This window comes from Pseudonaja textilis, chromosome Z, assembly GCF_049901715.1.
Source record: "Pseudonaja textilis isolate UNSWEBS1 chromosome Z, rPseTex1.2, whole genome shotgun sequence".
Lineage (NCBI taxonomy): Eukaryota > Metazoa > Chordata > Lepidosauria > Squamata > Elapidae > Pseudonaja > Pseudonaja textilis.
This window is the reverse complement of record NC_142008.1, coordinates 116,021,364-116,042,744: the sequence shown is the minus strand read 5'-3', so window position 1 is coordinate 116,042,744 and position 21,381 is coordinate 116,021,364. Positions and strand designations below refer to the sequence as shown.

Genomic DNA, 21,381 nt, shown 5'->3' with positions numbered 1-21,381 from the left:
CAGACACAAATATTGTCACCCTCAAGTTCAGGGACCATCTCATTTGACATATCCAAACTGGCCCAGCAGTCACGTTCTTCTTGTGGTAATTTCTTGTCCTGGCATAGGACATATGCACAGAGTGCAATCTATATCTGCCCCTACTTTCACCCCAGAGATAACTTCTTGCCAGAGCCCCAATGGTAGTCCTTTCTGCTACTACTGGAGTTGTGAGAAGTGGGCCGCCTTCCACAAGGATAAGGGGAAAGGGAAAGATCTCCAGATATTAAGAGTGCTTAAAACAAAGCAGTGTAATGTACCCTATGAGTGTAATTGGGTCAACATTACTATACCAAACCCCCAGAGTTGGATTAACAAGTATGACTCGACAATGGGTATTAGGATAAATGCAAAAGGTATTGATCCCGGGGGCATCAGCCACTTGTCTATTGAAACTAGGAAACACCTCATTAAAACCAATTACAGATATTACTCTGAATTTTGGCAGGAAGCAGATATCAAGTTTCAACCATCAGAGGAGGCACGAAATCTTTTCTTAGAGTTGGCATCTACCATAGCCCATACGCTTGATGTTAGCAACTGTTACATCTGCGGAGGTACTAAAATAGGGGATCAATGGCCATGGGTGGCACAGGAATGGAATTATTCAGTTGCTTACAACCTATCAGCAATGCCAAAATACCAGGTGGGAGTTGACTAACCCCATCGTGGCTCAGTGGTGTTTAGCTAACACACAGGGAACAGGGCCTTCTGTAGGGGAAACAGAGTGCCTGGAAGTTCACGAATGGAACCAGTCTACCAAAGCTTGGAAATACTGGCCCAATAATACAAAAAAGTTCTGGGCCGACTATTCTCTGGAAAACATTACTGATGTCCCTCCTGGGGTGCACTGGATTTGGGGTGATGTAGCATATAGTGCCCTCCCTCCAAACTGGAGAGGAGCATGTACCTTGGGAATTATAAACCCCTCCTTCTTCATGTTACCCTTAAATATACCCCAGGTGGTGAGTGTAGATCAATGGCACAGCAGAAAATTAAAAGCAGACTATAAAATAGGGGATTGGAAGGATGATGAGTGGTTCCCAGAACTTATTATTCATTACTTTGGTCCAGCTACTTGGGCGGCTGATGGCACCTGGGGGTACCATACCCCAATTTACATGCTGAATCGTACTATCAGACTCCAAGCCGTTGTGGAACTAATTTATTTATTTTATTTATTTGTCAATTGTTTACGAGATAAGTAAAAGTGTATACATAATTATGAATACATGAAATGAGTACATATAAGAAAAATAAAAGAAAAATAAAAGAAACAATAGGACAGGGACGGTAGGCACGTTGGTGCGCTTATGCACGCCCCCTACAGACCTCTTAGGAAAGGGGTGAGGTCAATAGTAGACAGTCTAAGGTTAAAGTTTTTGGGGTTTGGGGAAGAAACTACAGAGTCGGGTAGAGTATTCCAGACATTGATCACTCTGTTGCTGAAGTCGTATTTCCTGCAATCAAGCTTGGTGCGGTTAACCTTGAGTTTGTATCTGTTGTGTGCTCTTGTGTTGTTATGGTTGAAGCTGAAGTATTCATTGACAGGTAGGACATTGCAATGTATGATTTTATATACCATGTTTAAATCAGACCGACGACAGCGTAATTCAAGGTTTTCTAATTCTAGAATTTCAATTCTGGTGGCATAAGGTATTCTACAATGAGTAGAGGAGTGGAGGACTCTTCTTGTGAAATATTTCTGGACTTTCTCAATTGTGCTAATATCAGATACGTAATGTGGGTTCCAGACTGATGAACTGTATTCGAGTATTGGTCTAGCAAATGTTTTGTATGCTCTAGTTAGTAGTGTGATATTACCAGAGAAAAAGCTACGTAGGATTAGGTTAACAACTCTTAATGCCTTTTTGGCTATGTAGTTGCAGTGGGCTCTAGCACTTAGATCATTAGAGATGAGTATTCCAAGGTCCTTTACAGAGCTTGGATCATCAACAAGATCTTGACTATTCAGCTTGTATTTTATTTTCTGATTTTTTTTTGCCAATATGTAAGACAGAACATTTATTTGTTGAGATTTGAAGTTGCCATTTGTTTGACCATTCTAATACATAATCAAGATCTTTTTGAAGGGTAGCAGTATTGTCTGTGGTATTGAACAGCTTTACATCATAAGCGAAAAGAACATAGTTGCTCTTAATATGATCACAGAGGTCATTTATGTAGAGTATGAAGAGAGTTGGTCCTAGAACACTGCCTTGGGGGACACCACTATTGACAGGTACAGAATTTGATAGGACACTCCCAATTTTGACCATTTGTTGTCTGTTTGACAGGAATGCTTCTATCCAGTTATGCAGTTGTCCAGAGATACCATAGGATTTTATTTTTAGTAGTAGTTTGTCATGTACCACTGAATCAAAGGCTTTACAGAAGTCTATGTAGATTGCATCTATTGTTTTGCCCTGATCAAGTTGTGTAGTCCATATGTTTTTGCAGTGTAAGAGTTGCAGATTACAATTGCCAATGAAACGGGTCAATCTCTGCGTACCCTGGTAGCCCAACAGAAGAAGTTTAGGGATGCAATCTATCAAAATGGTCTAGCTTTAGACTACCTCTTGGCTGCTGAGGGAGGTGTATGTGGTAAGTTTAATTTCACCAATTGTTGCTTGAAATTTGATGATGTGGGTGAAATCATCGAGCAGTGTGCCAGACGCATAGAAAATCTCGCACATGTACCTGTCCAGAAGTGGAACGGGTTTGACCTTGGAGATATTTTTGGGACCTGGTTTCCTAAATTACCTGGCTTGCTAGCTATAGTTGCACTTGTTGGTATGATTGCTGCAGGATGTGTAATCTTACCATGCATCCTCCCTATCTTTGTTAAGACAATCTCAAATAGCCTTTCTATGTTAGTAGAGAAGAGAGCCACTGATAAGACTATGGCCTTACAGGTAAATGATAAAGTCAATACCTATGAAGAACTTGTCCCCTTGTGTGAAACTGCACCGTAATCAATTGCTTTGGGTGTAGTTTCAAAGGGGGGAATGAAGCAGTTGAAAAATAACACATACAGTACTTTTCATATTTAGCACAAGTCAGCAAGTCATATTTAGCAAAAGTCCCCAATTTCCCCGAAGCTTTGCTTAACATAACAATGTGAAAGTCCACAAGGCTGCTGAACTCAGGAACTGGAAGTAACCAAGTTACTGTAAACAAGGGTGGACATGGAAAATAACGGATGGCGTAAGATAACTGAGTAATCAAAAATGTACTTCTTATTTCCTTTTATACTTCCTTAATAGAAATGTATACAATTTTGTCCTTTTTTGGTAAAATGTAACAGAAGGAATGCCCCGGCCTAGTCTGAGGTCATGAGATGTATAAAAGTTATGTCTCATGAAGAGGTGGGGGGTTCAGAATTTGCCATATTAATACTCTGAACACTTTGCGCAAATTAAAACCTGTATTCTCCAACCTTTCGTGGTCTTGTGTCCTGATTTGGAAACAAGAATTGCTGCAACAGTACTATTTTGTTGGATTGATGTTTCTAGAAATTATTCTTAGTTTAATTATTTAATAAAATATAACAGTTGCTACAAAATCATTCATATCATTTACTCACATTTGCAGCAAATATATTTTTATACATTTACAAGGTTTTCATGTAAGGAAGAGGAAAATGTGTGGAAAACACTTAAAGTATAAAACATAAAATGTAGAGGAAGGAAAACAAATTCTTGGTTTCAAATCTCTGTGGGAATTTGGAAACGTGTCTTTTATCAGATATACTTTCCACCACAAAAGGCAAGATACTGTATTTATCTCAAGCATAGCATATTTCCTGCAAAATTATCCTTCTCATTGACACTAAGTTGAACACACACACACACACACACAAATTATGTGTGTGTGTGTGTGTATTCCTAATAAATCCAATCTAAGAAATCTAATAAAAAATAGATGAAACAAAAATTTATTAGATTATATCCCTAATAAATCTATTCCCAGTAAATCAAATCTAACAATTAGATCTAGGGATAATTTATGACATGTGTATTCCTAAAAATATTCCCAATAATTATAATTAATACATTTAATATATACCTATTTATTATATTCCTAAAAAATATAATATGTAGCTCTCCTTTTATTCAGCAGCTCCAGTACTTTATAATCTATAAAAGAATCACCATAAGGCTCAAACCAACAATGGAGACAGAGGAGGAAGAGAAGGAGGAGGAGTAAATGTGACTGCATACCTTATGATTATCTAAGATTGTAATTATGAAATCATCATTACTCTAAGGCAGAAAAAAAAATTTCCATTCTAATCGCATATTGGTATATAACTCCTGAACTGATGAAAGGGAAAGTTGGCATATGTATGTATGTATATATCCCTCCATCCCTCCATGTATAGATTCAGCAGACCAATGCATATGCATTTAGTGGTAGGATCCAGAATCGTAAAGACCATGGCATACTAAACAGCTGCATGATGACAAATAAAATACGAGTAAGAGACCTTAAATTAAGGGACAATCATTGTGCCTGTTGCATGAGAGAGTCCTTCATGTCCCTGACATTTCTTGTGTGTTTGCTGCTGTTTCCACAAACTCATTGTGTGATATCTCCTGCAGTGTGTGCCATTCCTGAGTCTCTGAAAGTGCAATACCAATATTTTCAACCAGGTGATGTGATAATTGGTGGGATCATTTCACAGATTTTCTCCTTTTCTGGAGGGATAGACTTCCGCTCACACCCTACACCCAAGTGTGATGTTGAACCTGTGTAAGAAAATCCTAACTGATTTCTGTAATACTTGGCTATTTTATTGCAGTGCCCTTGATATGCTTTCAGCAACTTGACCTAGATTCTAGAAATCAGATAATTTTTATTCCTTCATCCATTTATTCTGACCTTCTGGTAATAGAAAATAGGAGATTTTGAAATGGTGGTCAGAACCAAAACACTCATGTGGCAGCCATGTTAGTTTTCATCCCAGCAACTGGTATATTATTGCTGTTAGTTTTAACCCAACTATTTGACTTAAACTTAAAGCTCCAGCACTCAGCAAGTAGTTTGGATATTTTGATCTAAACTTCTCTTCTAACTCTGTGATTCTATGATATTTGCCACATGGTATGCTCTGAGTTCATTCTTTAACATTTGATAGGATCAAATCAGTCAGTAAGACATGTTAGATTTGATTGTGTGAAGTGGGAAAACCTGCCTTAGTTTTGGATCAATCTTTTTTTGCTTAAATCCTTGATATTATATACATAGCACTATTTGTATCCAGAGATGTTCTACTCAAAAATCATTGGAGTGAAATATCTTCATATTTCTCTGACCTTATGAGAGGCGAGAAGCAAGTGATGGTTGAGCATGTTGGGTTACATGTAATTTGGTCTGGTCTAGAAGGAAAAACTATCCATCACTGAATAGTTCCACTGCATTAGTTAATGAAGCAACATTTGTTTCTAAGCACACATTAGGATGGTTGAAATATTGGAAAAGCAGCTCCATTACAAGCAAACAAACTAGTCTTCTAGTTAAAGGTAATTTCATTCCAAGTGTCAGGCTTCTCATTTTCCAATGTTCTCCAATAATAAATATAGGGTACCTATTGCAGGAGTAGCATTGAAAATGACAACACTGAACATCAGGGCTTACCCAAGTTGTGTTTCCTTCACTTTAGTATAATGCTGAAAAAATATCAGCACACCTTAGCCTTGGTGTTTGCGGTGAATGAAATAAATGGAAACAGCATGATCTTACCCAATAGAACGCTGGGATTTCATATCTATGATAGCCACTTTGATGCCCAGCTAACTTACCAGAACACGCTGAACCTACTTTTTAATCAGAAGCCAACTATTCTGAACTACAAGTGCAGCAAGAAGATACCAGCAGCTGTCATTGGGGGTACTGACTCAGAAACCTCTGTTCACATAGCTACTATCTTAGGGATTTACAAGATTCCTCAGGTAAGGTGGATTACACATGTATTGTTTAGGAATTTATTATCTATTACAGTATTTCTCAATCTTGACAATATTAAGATTGGTGGACTTCAACTCCCAATGATGTACTTAAAAGGTTATTAAGAAATTTATTATCCACACTTAAGAAAGTATTTGCATTTGTTAAGAAACTTATTATGTACAGAATATTGTTTAGATTTTCTCTATAGTGATGTACCAAAAGCAGGTTGATCTGAGCAGAAATAAGCTTCTTCTAAGTTTAGTGTGAGAATACAAAGACTTTTAAGATCTCATTGCCAGCACCACAAAATCATTTTCCTCCTTAACGTGATGCAATTTCCTTCTCCTTTGCTGGTAATGTGATATTTCAGGAAGGGAGAGATGTTGCTTTTTTTTTTCCTCTTATTTGCTCTGCGGTAAATTTGTTTATAAAAGTGTTGGTGAAATTTAAAACTTGATTTAATTATACAAGTTATGAATGGATAATATGCATAAAAGGGCTTCCTTGTTGGACGGACATTCTCACAATGCTCACTTGTGTTTATCTTTAATATGTGATGATCTTCTTTCCGTTTTCATTCTTTACCTTGGTCTTAACTATTCCCTCTATTTTCCTTTCTCTTAGTTCCTTTTGCACTCTTTATTCCTTATAATTGCATTAGAGAAGGAGATCAAAAGTACTCTGATACATGAATAACCACTGATGTTTTTAAAACTCTTTTAAACTTATATAAAAGATAAACATGATAAAAGGAATGTTTCATATTAATTGTTACTTTAGGTGCAGTGGTGGGATTCATATAATTTAATACCAGTGGTGCTATTCTACTGATTCATCCCAGTTCTAGCATACTGGTAGTGCTGAAGATCAGCAGAGACCAAACTGGTTCCCTGTGACAAGGTGCTATTGGGCCCATCCACCCAACCGGGTTTGCATACTGATCTTTATTCCCTGCTTTTGAAGTGCATCTGCTTTTCGCTGCATAACAGAATGCCACATGTCAGCTGCTCAAGCTACAGGGAGAGTGCAAAATTGCAGGAAGTGAGTATGAAAGCCTCAGTATGTGTGTGCAAAGGCTGATGGTGGGAAAGAGAGATCTTCTAAACCTGTGATGCTTGGCTGAACAGGGTGACATGGCGAGGCTTGTCTGCCTTTCAGGCACAGTTCTCAGCTTCGGCAGGACCTCCATTGGACTGTCGCCCACTAACCCTCCCTTCTGCCACCAGCCCTGCATCCAGTCTGCAACAGGGGGATACACTGCTACTGGGGGTAAGCAAGTGGGGGAAAAAAGCAGCCCTCATAGGAGAATGCCATGCTGGGATCAGGACATCTACCTGCCTACCAGGAGTGCCGCTGCCAGGCATTGGCCCCATTGGAATCTGAAGGACAGGACACTCAGGCTGGCAGAGGTGCGTGAAAACTCTGGAGCCCCTTAAGGCCTATGGGATGGATCAGGTCATCTAAGACTTCTTGGAAACAGCTTTGTCATAGAGGGCTGTGTTTCGGGACCAAGTGCTTTCTCTTAAACCTTTCATCTGGAGGCACTGCAGAAGCTGAGAGCCTGGCCCAAAAGATGGATGAGCTTCATCGTGTTCCCTCCAGGCACCCCTTCAGCCAAGCACAGCAGGCCTAGAGTTAGTGTCCTTCCCCTGCCATTGGCCTCACCCTCTCACCCAGGCAGCCAGGAGGCCAGGCAAGGAGTAGCTGGGAGATGATAGTTGAGTGACTGGGCATGGTGATCAGTAGTGGGATTCAGCAGTTCACTGAACTGCAAAAAAAAAAAAATAGCTACTGATTCAACTGAACTGGTGTGAACCAGCTGAATCCCACCTCTGGTTAGGTGGTAGCATTTAGTTGGCACTGACTTCTCTTAGATTGTAAACAGGGAAATAAACAGAATAATAATGAATCAAAAATAAATAATGAAAAATTAGGACACATAGAGGAACATTTCATGCATTATTCATTCTTCATGAATTATTAACTAGAGATGGGAAATGGATGACAAAAGAAATAATATGTCTAAATGCACATAAAAGAAGTCATGATGATATGGAATTTGTTATGCAGAAGAAATAGTGTGTTTTATTATTTATTTATTTTGGTTTGGTTTAGCTCATGTTAAGGATGGAGAAAACTAAATGTTACATAGAGTCAGTTTGTGATTGGAGCAGCCTTTGGGTATGCTGTACACTAATTAAACGTTGTTTTAAAAAAGAAAGTGAAAACTACTGTGTTTTTGTGCTTGACCCTTTCTATATTTCCCTATTATATAATGAAATTATGTTGGCCTTTAGGTCTCCTATTGTGTATATTCTCCACCAGTGAATGATATAAGCCATCCATCTTTCTTATACCGTATGGTACCTAATGAAGCACACCAGTACACAGGAATAGTCAACCTATTGCTGCATTTTCAATGGAAGTGGATTGGGATCATGGCTATGGATGATGATAAAGGAGAAATATTTGTGCAGACCTTGAAGAAAAGCTTTTCTGACAATGGAATATGCATTGCCTTCTCTAAACGAATGCCCCTCCAAAGCAATATTTTAGACATGTTTGTTAATTTGAATGATAAGTTTAGGGAAATGGCCCTGTTGCTGAGTAAAGAAAATGTCAATGTCTGTGTTATCAGTGCTGATGCTCACATGATGTTAAAATTGCAGATGGCACTCAGTTGTGCTGAATCAGATATGATGCTGCCTGTGCAGAAGGTATGGGTGATGACAGCCCATTGGGATTTTTCACTGGAGCCCTTTCTAAATAGTTTAAATATGCAGATCTTCCATGGTGCCCTGTCCTTTGCAAGTCACACCTCAGAGATATCAACATTTCAGAATTTCCTTCACTTCCAGGATCCCCATTCTCTTACCAATCATTTTATCAGAGTCTTCTGGGAACAAGCATTTAAATGTTCATTTCCAGCTTCTGCAACAGACAAGGAGAACCTTGGAAGCTGTACTGGCAATGAGAGACTAGAAAGCCTTCCGCAGCCTTTTTTTGAAATGAGAATGACCAGTCAAAGCTACAGTGTTTACAATGCTGTCTATGCTGTGGTGCATGCTTTGCATGCCTTTTATTCATGCAGAAGGAAATGCGGAGCAATGCTGGTTAGAGATCACCCAAGAACTTCAAAATTACAGTATTTTCAGGTAATATCTTACCTAGGAGGCAGATTATTTTTGATGCATCAATGATGTTGATAATATTAGGGTCTTCATTTATATAAGGATTCCCATTCTGAATATAATGCATTACTGAGCATTCCCAGAGGAGATACAAAGAAGGCAAGACAATGACTTTATGACCACAAGCGGGACCCACATTTCCACTTCTATGCAAGTCAGTTGTTAAGTGAAACCTGTCCATTTTTTTGTCATGATTGGTAAGTAAGTTGTTATAGTTGTTGAGTGAATTATATGATCATTAAGTGAATCCAGCTTCTCCCATTGACTTTGCTGTGAAAAACTGGATGGGAAGATTACAAATGGTGAACAAAGGACTCCAGGACACTTGTTAGGGATACACCCTAGCAGAATCTGCATGGCAGTCAGGCAGACAGGCAAAATATGTGAGATAAACATTTTTGTAGCTTACACTCAGTAAAACAGATACACCGTGCTAGTTAAATAGTTTATTCCAGTAAGAGTTATAGCATAGTCAAAAACAGTCCATATATCATTCACTAGTTCAGTCCATCCTGGGATTATTCAGTTGCAAAGTCCAGTGTCGAAAAAGAGAGGTCAGTAAATTTACAAATATCAGTCCAGTAATATATCTCCTCGCAGTAGAGATATGAAGAAGTCAAACCTCCTTCCTTCCTTCGACGTTCAGCAGTCTTGATGGGATGCCTGCGTAGTATCTTGCTGATTTTGTCTGTTGTTCCTCTTATGTAGGGCAGGTGTTTGGTCCTGGTAATTAGTGTTTTGGCTACGGATTTTATTTATGCTGGGTGGTGCTGGGATTGAGCATTTAGGTAGTGGTTGGTGTGTGTTTTCTTCTGGTATATGGTGTGTCCTAGTGTGCCATCTGTTTTTTTTGTAGATTAGTACATCTAGGAATGGTAGTTGTTTGTTTCCGTTTCCATGGTGAATTTGATTTTGGGGTGTGTATTGCTTAGTTGTGTTAGGAAATTGTTTAGGTTTTCTTCTCTATGGGGCCAAATCACAAATGTATCATCGATGTATCTTAGCCATAGTTTGGGTTTGTGGGTGGCATTTGCCAGGGCTTTGGATTAAAATTCTTCCATGAACAGATTTGCAATAATGGGTGACAGTGATGATCCCATGGGGGCTGCTTGTATCTTTGTCCTTTGTATATGAAATATGTGTTGGTTAAGCAGTGTTCTGTTAGTTCCATGTGGGTGCTTGGGTGGTTTGTATTTGTTTTTGATGATTTGTAGGGTTTCTTTCACTGGGACTTAGGTGAATAGTGAAACCACATCAAAACTTATTCATATATGTATTGCCACAAAAAAATCACCAGATTGACTCACCTCACTTGCATGTGTTGCTCATGGCCTCCTTTTCACTATCAGAGGCCTTCAGGAACTTCTTTTGAGGCCAGCAAGGCCAGCAAGGGTTTCCTGAAGGCCTCTGTAGCTGATAACAGAGCTCCAAAGCTCTGTAATCAACTGCAGAGGCCTTCAGCAAAATCTTGCTGGTCTTGCCAGGTGCAGAAGAAGTGGGCTGGCAAGGCTAGGAAGGAATTGACCTTTGTGATCACCTTATTAGCAACTGCGTCCTCTTCGCTGATGATGTCAAACTATTCAACACCACAGTCAATGCTACCATCCTTCACAAAGACCTTGATTATGTGTCTGAATGGTCTAACAGTTGGCAACTCCAAATCTTGACCAACAAACATTCTGTCCTACACATTGGCTATCTGTATGTATGTATGTATGTATGTATGTATGTATGTATGTATGTATGGTATTCAGCTTTGTTTGGGTATTTTCCCACGTCATCATAGTTGTGCTTTTAAAGTTGTAGCAATGTTTCAGCAGAATTTCATCTGCCATCATCAGGCTTCTGTATAGTGTAGAAAGAATGAATAGAAGTGTTGACACCACCAGACTGTCAATTATCTGGAAGCCTGCACTCTCAAACAAAATAATCTCCACACCACAAGTCAGGCAAACATCTGGGCACAAACAGACCACCCCCCGATACCTCCAGCTCAAACACACCCCAACCAGGCACTCAGATGAAACCTAGATTCCTAATAAATGATAGACGTCCTTTTACTTGGAGCCAAGCCGCACTAAAAGCCTCCAATACAGGAAACACAATGTTGCCAGCCAATCAAGACAAAAAAGGACTTCTGGTTTGCCAGGCTTCGGCGACGGCAGGGATTCGCGACTCTGCGCGATCCCTGCCATGCTAGCCGTCTTGGTGCCTCCGATCCCGACGGATCTGGAGGATAAGGCTGCCCTGTTGGGGCAGCCAAAGATAGGGGGGATCCGGACAGGGGTTGAAGGGTATCGCAGTCCCCCTCCCCAGCTGGCAAAACCCCCTTTTTTCAAGGCGGTGGAGCGGCAGTCTTAATGGCCGCCACGAGGAAGCTGGCAACTGGTTTAAGAATGTGTAGGAGGAAGAAGAAGGAAGTTACAAAGTGAAAGTTTTTCTTGGATGAACTGGGACTTTAAGGATATATTTAATACCTTGAAAGCTACTATTTTTTGGATGTTACATTGTTCCCAGTGGAGGTTTCTTAAAGCGGCGAATGGAAGTGCTGAAAGGAAAAGTTACTCTCCCTCCCTTATGGAATTAACAAATGGACACTGAAAAACCTGCTTTTTAACAGAAGATAAAAATTTACAGCCCTTTGTTACAAGTGGGAAGGGAGAGATCTGGAAAAAAATTATATTAAGACTTTGTGGGAGGAGATGCCTTGAAGATTAAGCGACTAGAAGCTAACTGCAAAAAGGCTTTAAAACACAGATTGGGTTTTTTTCCTAACTGATATTACCCCAGGAAGAGAAATTGCAAAGGGAAGAACTTTGTGCTTTGCTTGGACTGTTTGATGACTTTGGGACATTGGGGAATTGTTTTAAGTTTGGAAATATCTTGGTTGGCTTAATAAGAAGAAGAGGATAAAGAAAAAGAAGAAGAAAAGGTTTATAATGGCTTTATCTCTTGAACTAAGAAAACAATATGCAAAAATAAGGAAAGAAGGCAAGGACGCTATGGGAGAAGCCTTTTGCTTCTTAGAAATGGCGCTTGCTATTTTTCAGCAAATTCAACAACAGCTGGAGGAAGCGGAGGAAGAAGAAGCCATTTTTAATGAACTAAAAAGTTTGATCAAGAAAGAAAGGAGAAAGAGAGGAGGGAAAAGGAAGGACTTAAGACTTAAAAAAATATCCATGAAAGAGAAAAATAAGATGCAAAATCAATATAATGTTAGAAAGCAAAAGGAAAGAAGAATACAACAGAGAGGGGAAGCCAAAAAGGCGGAGGTTAGGAGAGGAGTGGGTGAAAAGGCTAGGTGGGTTAAGAAAGAAAGGGAAAAGGGGGGAAAAAGTCACAAAGGTATAAAACAAGATGGGAAAAAGAAAAAAAAATAGGGACAAAGGGGAATATATATTTTTTTTAAAAAAGAGGATTCTGCAAAGTATATGATAGTACTGTAGTATTTGTATTAAAAATAGAAAATTAGAATTTTATAAGATTCAATAAAAGATTAAAATATTAAAGTATAATGTTAAAATGCTTAATAATGATTGACTTTAAGTTTTAATAAAATATTAAAGGAAATGTTTAAAATATTAGTTTAATTATAGAGTTTAATGGGCTAATGTCTTGATGTTATTATAGATTTATTATTGTAGTATTTGTTTTTGAAATAGTAGAATGTACTAAGCAGAATCAGATTGGGATTTAGGTACTATTTTAAATGTCAATTTAGGGGAATGATAGAAAGGCATCATACTCTGATCAGCGATTTCAGGAGAAATTATCTTTTTTATTATTGAGAATGAGACAAATGTTTAAATGGAAAAGAATGGACAAAAGATATAAATATATTGATGTAAAGCAAGATGAAATATATAAAATAGAATTAAGAAGAGTGAAAAGCGGGGAGGAGTTATATAGAAGATATAGAATGGTAAATAAGATAGGTAATGGTATACAAGAAGGGCATGAATTTAGTCCATACAAAGTCCATACAAAAAAAGGTAATCTGGGGCCAAGTTACTTTCTAAAAAGAAGTTTTATGTTTTTGAGTTTTATGTGTGTATGTTTGATTGAGAATTAATAAAATCTCGGAGGAATGTCAGATGAGAATAATTGTAAACAAGTCAGAGGGAAATATAAATATGATGATTTAATAGTAGATAAATATAGAAAAGAAATGTAATTGAATAAGAATAAAGAGAAATAATGAGAAATTTGTTTAAAGGAATTTATGTGTTTATATGGAAATGGGGTAAATTACAAGTATGCGATATAAAATAATGTTTTACCTGCCTTGTAAAGATTTATAATGGGAAGAGGTTTTATGTTTTTAATGTTTAATCATGTTTTGTTTGTCTTTAAAATTAATAAAATTTGTTTCCAAAAAAAAGACAAAAAAAGCCAAAGTTTGTCATTTTTGTAAGTGGTTTCAGTTTCACCTCTCCAAGTAGTAAGTTGTTTTATCTTGTCCCAAAGTAAAGGGTGGATTTTGCTGCTCAATTCCAGGTGTAGTGCTAGCAAATCTTTGTTTAACTGATCCAATTGCAATCTCTTTCTGTGGAGCTCGTTCCTGAGTAGAGCCATTTCAGTTCTTTTCAGGATACATTTAGTAGCTGCTGTGATGAAATGTTAATTTGAAGCAGGTTGGTGTTGCATTGTTGTCTCTGCAGCTGCATAGGAATTTGAGGTCACATAGTATTCCTGCTCTTTTAACTTCTAGCTTATCATAGGTTTTGGTTTGGCTGTTTATTTCCTCCCCATAGAGGTCTGATATTTATTTTCTTAAGTTTTCACGGGTACTTACATGTATGGTATTCAGCTTTGTTCGGGTATTTTCCCACGTCATTATACTTGTGCTTTTAAAGTTGTAGCAACGTTTCAGCAGAATCTCATCTGCCATCATCAGGCTTCTGTATAATGTTCATCTGTGAGTCAGGCTTTTATAGTGGTTTCAGATTTAGAAACCCCAAAGTAGAAAACCAAGGAGTATACGAAATCCCCTGCACTGCCTGCCCCACCACATACATTGGACAAACTAACAGAAGAATAAGTGCAGGCATTGAAGAACATAAGAACTCAATCAAAAAAGAAGAAACGACCTCTTTCCTGTCCAACACCTCAAAGCCACAGGACATGAGATTGACTTTAAAAATACCAGAACTATCGCCAAAACCAAACACTTCAACAGCAGAATAATCAGAGAAGCCATAGAGATAGAAAAACGCCCACACAGCATGAACAAACGAGACGACACCTCCTGCCTTCCAGCCATTTGGAAACCCGCCCTCATGAAAAGACGAGTACCTAACATGAAGAATGACACCAGACCCACACCCATGAGAGCCACACAAGATGCCATCACCACACTTCCATGTAGAAAACAGACTCACACCCACTCAGAAGATGAGACACGACCATGGACCAGAAGCTGCACTGCAGCTGCATCACTACCCACTTCAAACCCCTCCGAGCCATACATGAAGCAAACCGACACCCACTATGAAGATGCAGCACGACCACGAACTCGAAGCCAAACAGCAAGATCACTGCTCACCAGCTCAAATCCCCCAGCAACTAAGACTAACCTGAGCACAACCAAGCCCCCACCTGAACAGAACAGGCCTCCAAACAATCAGAACACGGCCAACCCCAACCAATCAGAACACAGCCAAACCCCTACCAATGAGAACACACCCCACCCAATCAGAAAACAGCCAAGCCCCCACCCAATCAAGTCCCACCCCCACTAGCAGTTAAAAGGAAGAAGCAGCTGCAATCTCACATCACTCTGAGAAGCAAGAGCCGAAGACAGAAGCCTGAAGATGATGAATGAGACTTCATCGAAACATTGGCTAGATACTTCCAATCTTACTAAGGAGAAAACCCAAATAACTAAAGATCCATATATATATATATATATATATGTGTGTATGTGTATGTGTATGTGTATGTGTATGTGTATGTGTATGTGTATGTGTATGTGTATGTATATGTATATGTATATGTATATGTATATGTATATATGTATATATGTATATATGTATATATGTATATATGTATATGTATACACACACACACACACACACACACACACAAACAGTCATAACATATATATATATATATATATATATATATATATATATATATATGTTATGACTCCTCTCAAAATTCAAACGAACAAAACAGAAAGCAGCCGTTTCACAATTAAATCAAACGGAAAGAAGTCTTACAAGATAACGGCTGGCAGAAACCTCAATCCACAGCATAAATCTTTACTCTGTCCAGCAAACCAGTCCTGGCAATAAATCTCCAGTCTCAGAGCTTCTTGCTCTAACGTCCTCACTCAAATAAGTCACTTTGTTCCTGGCAAATTGTACCAGCCCAGCTGTGTCATTTTATACTCATTGAGGCAACGTGCTAATTTACTGACTCGCTCTCCTCATTCACTCCAGCTGATTTTGCCTTCTCAACTGTCTTCTGTTCCTTACATTTAACCACAAATTTTCCAAGTTCTCATCTCCACTAGAAGACTCACAAAACTTCCCTGTCAGCCATTCCCGGCTGTTGATCAGATAAGGAACCAGAGGAGGTCAAAGGTCCTGATACATCAGGTCTGTCCTCCTTTGTCACGTCCATCTCCTCATCCTGGTTACCAGTCCAATCACTGAGCCATGCCGGTATACACACACACACACACACACACACACACACACACACACACCAAATACAAGCTCGACTGATATGAACTTGTTGATGACCCTCACTCTGTCAAGGACCTTGGAGTTCTCATATCGAATGACCTAAGCACCAAAGCTCACTACAACAGTATTGCCAAAAAGGTTTTAAGAGTTGAAAATTTAATTTTATGAACCTTCTCCTCTGGTAATACTGTTTTGCTAACTAGGACCTTCAAAACTAGACTTAGACAACCTTGAACTACACTGGCTAAGATTGGACTTAAGCATAGTACCCAATCATATGTTACAATGTCTTGCCAGTTAATATTTCAGCTTTAACCACAACAACACAAGAGCACACAACAGATATAAACTTAATGTAAACCACTCCAAAATTATAGCAGAAAAAATATATAACTGCTTAATAATCACTTGGAAATTGCCCAGAGATACTGCAAGGTAGACAATACATAAATTTAATTTGGTAGAAGCAGTAATAGTAGTGGTAGTAGAGGTAGCAGTATAGTAGCAGCAGCAGCAGCAGCCGTAGTAGTAGTAGTATTCCCTTGGCAGGTAGTAAACCTTAACTTTGAAATTCCTGTGACATACGTATACCAAAATATTTCTATGCCAAAGGACAATTTAACCTGTTTTTTTTTTTTTGAAATACATTATCTGCTAGTTCTTAGTATCCTTTTAAAACTGAGCTGACTGAAATATTTGATAGGGGAAGGAAATAATGGGACGACCAATAATGGAGTGATAAAATAATTAAATAACTTCTGAGTATAGCAAAACTCTATTCCCAGCCAAACAATTTTCACTGTTTCAACCACTTTGGTAATAATCCTTGCCAAAACTTCATTTCCTCCAGCTTTACCATTTCCTAAGTCAAGTCTCCTTTAACAACTGTGCCGGAGACCTGGTATCTTTGACAAGAAGGGTGAATTGCTAGCTGGATTTGACATTATCAACTGGGTAACTTTCCTAACAAATCCTTCATGAAAGTAAAAGTGGGACAAATGGATCCTGAAGCACTATCAGACAGAAGGTTCTCCATAAATGAAAGAAAAATCACATGGCCAGCCCATTTTAACCAGGTAGGACCAAAATAAAGTTTCCAGTTTGAAAATCAAAATAAATAGCTCTTTTTCAGCAATTAACATTTGCCAGTATTGTTATAATAAGTGTCTGGAAGAGGACAAACTTGACATTTTTGATCCAGTATGTGAAATTTTAGCAAAGCTAATTTGCAAAGGAATGGAATAGAATAGAGTTCTTTATTGGCCAAGTGTGATTGGACACACCAGAAATTTGTCTTGGTGCATATGCTCTCACATAAAAGAAAAGATTACATTCATCAAGAATCATAAGGTACGACACTTAATAATAGTCATAGGGTACAATAAGCAATCAAATCATACTAGGAAACAGTATAAATCATAAGGATATAAGCAATAAAGTTACAGTCTTACAGTCATAAGTGGAGAAGATTGGTAAAAGTAGGGATGGGAAGATTAATCGTAATAGTAATACAGACTTAGTGAATAGTTTGAAAATGTTGAGGAATTATTTCTTTAGCAGAGTGTTGGTGTTTGGGATAAACTGTCCTTGTATCTATTTGTTTTGATGTGCAGTGCTCTATCACATCATTTTGAGGTAGGAGTTGAAGCAGCTTATGTCCAGGATCTGAGGGTTCTGTAAATATTTTCACAGCCCTCTTTTTGACTTCAGTGCAGTACATAGGTCCTCGATGGAAGGCAGGTTGGTAATAATTGTTTTTTCTACAGTCCTAATTATTTTCTGAAGTCTGTGTCAGTCTTGTTTGGTTGCAGAACCAAACCAGACAGTTATGGAGATGCAGATGACAGACTCAATAATTCCTCTGTAGGACTGTATCAGCAGCTCCTTGGGCAGTTTGAGCTTTCTGAGTTGGCACAGAAAGAACATTCTTTGTTGTGCTTTTGGATGATGTTTTTCATGTTGTGTCCATTTTAGGTCTTGAGATATGATAGTGTATAGTAATCCTAGTGTTAATACACATGTTTGTATTAAGATAGTAAGGGTTGAAGGATACAAACTTGTAAAGTTGCAAACACCACAGATAACATTTCAGAATAATCTCCCATAGAATGATGCAAAAAGACAGGAGAGGTTATAGCAAATTGCAATCTGAGCTGGACCTGTTAGTAGGAATAGAGACAAGAATGAGCAGCAATACCTTGCAAGATGCATCAAACCTGCAGTCGAGATGTTTGTTATTTATTTGCAAAAGGCGAGTATTCTTTTTATTTGAAAACTACTTGCTCCGAGAGGTGAGCAGATGGATGTGACAAGGAGTGGCAGGTGAGAGGGTGGGGGCAAGGCAGCCAGACATGGCAAGGAGAGGATGGGCAAAAATGAGGTGCCCTTTGACATGAGAGTTACATTGAGTTGGCCATGCCCATTCAGCCATGCCTACCCAGCCACTCATTAGGGCAGAGAATCAGTTGTTAAATTATTTGAATCCCACCACCAATATTGAACAAGCCTGAAGTCAAATACAGGTAGAATGTATCACAAAACACTGAACACACATAGGTTATTTTCAGATATTAGTGATGTAAAAGGCCTACTCAGAGTGATGGTAAGCTTCATCAACAATACATGCTATTTTCGACCATTTGTTATATGTGTACATATCTGCAAAACACATGAAACTACTGAATATTTCTCAGAAGTTTATGATGCATGTACTGATTTCTGAAAATGGTTGGATTCAAGGAATAAAACATGTTTTTTTCTCTCACTCTCTTTAATGATAGACCATACACTCTTGCTCTGTGCAATGATCATTGCCCACCAGGCTCCAGAAAGAAAATGAAGGAAAGTGGGCCTTTTGTTGCTATGATTGTAATATTTGTCCATCAAGAAAATTTTCAAATGAAAGAGGTAGGAAATATTGAATTGTTATATTTATGCGTGTGCATAAATAAAGTATGTATCCATAAAGACAGCCACAGAGATTTCACACAGAGATATCACACCCTTAGAGGTCATCTCTCGTTATTTGTGAGAGTCCCATTCTAGATGAGCTCTCCAATAGCAAGTTTTAACAAATATCTATTTAACAGAGATGTGAATAGTTGTTAATGTTGCTGAACTACATCTACCAGCACTTCTGGCTTGGAAGATTGAAAGCAATGAATGATGAGAATTGTTGCTCATTTCAGTTTCAAAATCCATAGTTGTCCACTGAAGTTTAATGACATAGGATGTTTACAATTAGTAAATATTTCTCAGTAAGCAAACGTATGCAAAATTTGAAATACTGCTATGAATTCTGAAATACTACGCATATTTTCACAGATATGGATGACTGCTTAGACTGTCCAGAAGAACAGTATCCAAACAAGGAAAAAACCTGTGCATTCCAAAGGATCTAAATTTCTTGTCTTACAATGAAACTTTGGGCATCACTTTGGCTGTTCTGGCTTTATCATTTTCTGTGACCACAGTGGTGGTACTTGGAATTTTCATAAAACATCGGAATACTCCCATTGTCAAAGCTAACAACCGGAATCTCACTTATCTTCTCCTTGTCTCCCTCTTCCTCTGTTTCCTCTGTTCCTTGCTATTCATTGGTCAGCCCCAAATGCTGACCTGTCTTCTTCGTCAAATTGCTTTTGGGATCATCTTCTCAGTTGCTGTCTCTTCTGTTTTGGCCAAAACCCTCACAGTGGTTCTAGCTTTTATGGCTACTAAGCCAGGATCAAAAATGAGAAAATGGGTGGGGAAAAGATTTTCAAATTCTCTGATTCTCTGTTGTTCCTGCATTCAAGCAAGTATTTGCATATTGTGGCTGTGCACTGGCCCTCCGTTCCCAAATTTGGACATGCATTCTCTTCCGGAAGAGATTGTAGTTGAATGCAATGAAGGATCAGGCAACATGTTCTATTATATTTTAGGATATATGGGGTTTCTTGCTCTCATCAGCTATATTGTGGCTTTCTTTGCTCGAAAACTGCCAGACTCTTTTAATGAAGCCAAATTTATTGCTTTCAGCATGCTGGTGTTTTGTAGTGTATGGGTGACTTTTGTACCAACTTATCTGAGCACGAAAGGAAAATACATGGTAGCTGTGGAGATCTTCTCCATCTTGGCTTCCAGTATAGGAATATTGGGATCTATCTTTTTCCCTAAATGCTACATAATCCTACTGAGACCAGAACTCAACACAAAGGAGCACATAAAAATGAAAAATTAACAATTACTGCTATTCATTGATTTGAAGAAGTTAGCACTGGCTTTAAGAAGAAAGTTTGGGAGATAGAATGTTGCTCAGTTGTGAGCAGAAAGAAAATGTAAGAAAAAATATAGCTCCAACTTGATCTCACTGTCCTTAAAATGGAAAAAGGGGATCCTTTGGAATAGCTATCAAATGTAAATATAACATATAACAATAAAGTAATATTCCTGTAATCCTTGCAGCATCACTTTTCCGGCCTGGACTACTTGAAAATATTGACATGTTATTTGGAAATAAACATATTTGTTTATTATATTGCTTTTTCAGCCCTTAAAACCATGCATCTTGTCAAGCTAAACACAGGCAAGATACTGTATTTATCTCACTGTATAAACTCTATATTTAGGTTCACTTTTATCCTCCATTTCATATTTATTTCATATTACATATCCTCCCATTAAAATATTTTAATTATGACTGCTCTATGAAAAGTACAGTGAAAGGGAGATTGCTAACCATTGTTAGAGATAAAACTCACAATAGATGAAAATATAATGTACAATGGGCAAAGAACATGCCTTCTCAGAGTCTGTGGAGGTGAGAAAAAAAATGATTGGCTGGTTAAAGCCTAGAGGATGGGGAATTCTGAGAGTTGAAGGCCACACTTCATAAAATTGCTCAGGTTGAGAAACACTGAGCTCAAAATTTTCAGTGTCAACTCCTTTATTTGAAGCCACAGTAAGTTAACCCATCTCAACCGATCTGATTTCTTGGCCAACCTGCTTCACAAAGTGAGGCAGAAAAAATATGAAGGTGATAATGGCTAATTTTTTTTATACCTAAAAATGGAAACTATTTGTAACTGGGGACCCCATGTCTGCCCTCCCATCCATGTACAGTGAAACCTTGGGTTGAAAATGTTTCTATTCATGACCAAATCAGGTGGCGACCAGAATTTTCAGCAAATTTTTGTTTCTAGTCACAAACACATCTTCACGTGGAGACTAGACACAGCTGCAGCAATTTTCCTGCTGTGATGATTTCTCTTTGGTGCCATTTTTTTTATCTGTGCATGCACAGACGTTCTTGCTTCAGTCACAACCAAATTGGGTTGTACTATAGTCCTGAAATGAATTATGGTCACGACCCAAGGTTCCATTGTATTCTTAGATACTTCAGAGATAATTGTATGGTACTTTTGGTCATAAGAATGCAGTACAAGATATTTAATGGATAAAGTCAATGGACTATTCACTCCATCATATTATTTCCTCAATGGAGCAAAGGGATGCCTACAGGAAGC

The 21,381-nt window shown here is 38.3% G+C and overlaps 1 pseudogene; it reads left to right on the top strand.

Moving 5' to 3' along the window:
- The first annotated feature begins 370 nt into the window (after positions 1–370).
- Positions 371–20,096, top strand: LOC148124307 (vomeronasal type-2 receptor 26-like; annotated as a pseudogene).
- Positions 20,097–21,381: the final 1,285 nt, after the last annotated feature.